This window comes from Triticum dicoccoides, chromosome 3A (genome assembly GCF_002162155.2).
Source record: "Triticum dicoccoides isolate Atlit2015 ecotype Zavitan chromosome 3A, WEW_v2.0, whole genome shotgun sequence".
In the NCBI taxonomy this organism is placed as follows: Eukaryota; Viridiplantae; Streptophyta; class Magnoliopsida; order Poales; family Poaceae; genus Triticum; species Triticum dicoccoides.
This window is the reverse complement of record NC_041384.1, coordinates 659637367-659641408: the sequence shown is the minus strand read 5'-3', so window position 1 is coordinate 659641408 and position 4042 is coordinate 659637367.

The window sequence follows — 4042 nt, the reverse complement described above, 5'->3', positions numbered from 1 at the left end:
CTCCAGCTTCCCCGACCTATTCGCCGAACTCCAGAACTCCCCCCTGCCCACTCGCCACATTAGGTGGCTTGAGATTGGCGTTCTTGCGTGGACCCTCTGGACGATTCGCAACAAACTTGTGATTCAGCGCACTCCGCTTCGCCGGGCTACTGGCGCTATTTTCAAATTGTCTGGTTACTTGCAACTTTGGCGGCCGCTTAGCCGCCCTCGAGACCGGGACGCCATCTCCGTCTTCATCGCCGACCTTCGATCGATGGCAGTCCGCCTATCGCCGCTTCCCCCTCTGCCTCCTCCAGAGCCTAATTAGATGCTTGGCGATCTCCTCGGCTTTTGCTTCGACCTCGGTCGTGCCTTTTTCTTTGTTGTTTTTTAGGGCTTGTTGAGTTGTGCCCTCAGCAGAACCCTTTGGATCTCTTGTTGTGTTTAGTGGGTGCGTTTGTTCTGAACTAGTTCATGTATGTGTGCTCTTGGCGGTTTGCTTTATCTATAAAGCGGGGCGAAATCCTTTTTCGGTAAACACTAAAATCCAAACAAATAGCAACAAATAAAAAAAACTGAATTTTTGGCAACAAGCATATTCGAATTTTCTATGTACGTGCAAAGTTTTGTGAAGAAAAACTTCCCCAACGCTCTAGGAGTAAAAGAACAAAATTGGTACGTCAAAAATATTATATTTGAAAGCATTTTCTGGAGCATTGATTTTCTTTTTCTTTTTTGTTCAGAGAAATAGGAATCTTTTTTTCTTCAGGTCTGATATCAACCTCACCGCCGTCCATGACCATGCACCGACTCCCTCTTTCCCTGTGACCTAGCCAGGAACTGCTTCCGTTGAAGATTGCCGCGCTGGATCACCAGAGCCGCCGTCGAGCATCGCATGCCAACAGTCGCAAACCAACCACACATCACCGTCGCTGTTTCGCAGTAACCCACGGCTCCTTCATATCGGGCTCTCGATGACCAAGAATATATATTCCCTTTAATAGTAGGTATAGATAAACAATCTAAAATTTTGGTTGTATTAGTTGCTTCTCTTCTTGGTTTCTTCAAATACTTCACTCAACTTTTATTCTAAATTTCGTATAATTCACTTAACTTAAATATTGGAGTTTTTTTCTTTGCAACTACTTATAGATTGGAGTTAATCTCTACTCCACTCCATTTGACGCAGCGGGTCATCTAGTTTATCTCATAGGAAAACAACCCCACATCCTTTTCTCTAGTAATTGCTTAGAAGTGGTATCTTCGGAAGTGAAAAATATTTTGGAGATCACTACACTAGTAGAAAAAGGGCCATTTGTCCCGGTTCATAAGGCCCATCTGTCCCGGTTGGGGAACCGGGACTAAAGGGTCGTTACTAATGCCCTAGGCCTTTAGTCCCGGTTCTTCTACCAACCGGGACAGAAGGGCCTCCACGTGGCCGCTCCGGCGAGCCCAGACACGAGGGCCTTTGGTCCTGGTTGGTAGCACCAATCGGGACCAATAAGGTTCCACGCGTCAGCATTTTAGGGGCTGGTTTTTTAAAAGGAGGTGGTTTGGGGGTTTTGGGGGTTAATGTAGGTTGGTATAGGTAGCTAATAGGATGTGTCCTCTCTTATCTCCATGCTACTGCTACTGCTATGCCTAAACATGACTTAGATTGAAGTGAGGCAACATGTGGTGCATGTTGAAAGTAATACTAATCCTAACTTGATCAAGTTTGGATTGTACTACTTTCGACATGCACCACATGCATGTTGCCTTCACTTCAATCCAATCCATGTTCATTTCACCCGCTGATATATAATAACTCTTCATGCTCGCATCATGCATCATCATATATAATAACAAGTCTACTAATCATGATCATACAACTTCTACTCGTTATTAATAACAAGTCATACGATCATCATCCTCATAGTCATCGAACCAACCCTACTTAATTGTTCTTAGCACATGATCATCAGTATTAGGTAGGACCTAAATACCCTCTTTAAGGTAAAATAGCATAAAACAATATAGACCCTGACACTTCATTATGGAGAATGGAGATCATCCTGTCTCCAATTCTTGCGCTTCGCTTCCTTTTGCTTCCAAGAACCTCCTTACGACTGTCCATACATTTTTTCCATCCTTTGATTTGCATGTCTCCATTCCTTTTAGAAATCTGGTATGGATAGTTGAGATTCGTAGGATGACCTGGTTGTATGTTCAAAACATTAAGGCTGCCTTCATGATACATCAAATGAGGCACACAATTCTCTGGGATTATCTGTTGAAAAACATAGTAATAACTTCATAGTTAGCAATGATGTACTAGGTTTAGAAGTATGCAAAAGATGCACGGATGTCGTAATAGTAAAAAAATCTTACCAGGGTATCTCCATGGTAGTTACCGTAGTTGAACACATGCACTAGTGGCACGTATTGACCATAATATTGAGGAGTTTGATTGTAGATATTGTAATTCTCAATGTCAGTACAAAATCCGACCAGATGATTTTTCTCCTTGTAAGTTAATTCAGAGCCATCGGTGTAGTGGGTTTTGTCTACCATCCCCCGCACATTCTTTGAAGAATGAAAATAAGCTGTCAATGGAAAGAAGCTGTCAACTATTTTGAAATAAACAATATAAATTAGCTAATAACTATGTTTGAGAAACTAAACTCACATAGCGGTAGAATTGGAGGCATATCAACAAGGACCCAAATGTCCATATTATCTTACTCAATTTCAGGATCACCAAGATCCATGATGACAAGCATACCCTCATCAAAATCATACATCTTGCAAAGTGCTTCCCATTTTTTGCAACCAAAATGGGTTACACTCTCAGAATTGTACAGCTTTACTTCAAAATCCACATCATGATGAGTCCTTAGGTGAATTTTCTTTGTTTCAAAACTTCAATGGTCTTTAAAACCCATCCTTTCCAAGACATAGCGCCTTGCATGGCATGGGATAAGCTACTCGAATTGTAAAAGATGAGAATTACACGTTGAAATAGTTGTAGTCATGCTTAATTATGAAAAAACACTTGTCGTCGTTACGTACTGTTTCAACATCGAAGGTCTCCTCGAGCTTAATGCTGAAGCGCAGATCATCGTCTAGGTGAGGCAGGTCACACAGACCTCGATCGTTGTGGCACCAGCTGCACTCCCCCGGGAGACTTTCGTCGTCTGATGACGACATTTTCTACGTTCATATATTCAAAGATTACTTGTACAACTAAATATATGTACTACAAAAACTAAATTAGATCATTATTATTCATCACGGGTTGACTATCGGTCTGTCGAGTCTTTTCTTGAAAACTCTCAGCTCACGTGGTGTATATATTCGACTCTCGGTGATGGTCGCTCCTCACTTTGTCCCCGAGTGCATTACACCAAAATGTCTAGAACACGGGAACGAAGGAGAAGCGACCCCCACGACAACAGTCGGGATTCTTCGTCCTCTCATATATATATGGTGGAACTCTCCCTCACTGATTCCTCTCTGACATTTGCGACCGTCGGTGATGGTCGTTACTCCTTCTTCCCCTAGTGCATAACAAAGGTCTAGCACCCGGAGAAGAAGGAGAAACGACCCCCACGACAACAGTCGGGCTTCTTTGTCCTCTCATATATGGTGGAGACTTGATAGACTTAAAGTCAATCAGAAATATCGTTTAATTATCTTTCTAAAAAAGGATTTGGCTGGTCTCACCTCGAGGTCGGAGGGGGGTCGGTGACGGGGACGACGGCGGGGATGATGGAGGGGGGCTCCTAGATTTCTGCGAAAACAAAAACACTAGAAGCTATCAACTAATCATAAGCATACGCCTTGCATAGTGCTCTCCAATTTTAGCATTCAAAGTAGGAGTACTTTTCCAATTTGAGCATTCAATAAGCAAAATCAAATCGCAAAATGAAGTAGTATTAAAATTAGGTTGCATTCAATTATAAGCAAAACTACATCATCTCTTGCGTCCGTACATCGTCGAATATTATCACTAATACACCTTGAATACTATCATACATATAACATCGCTAGTACAGCTAGAACCGTAGTGCCCGACGGGTAT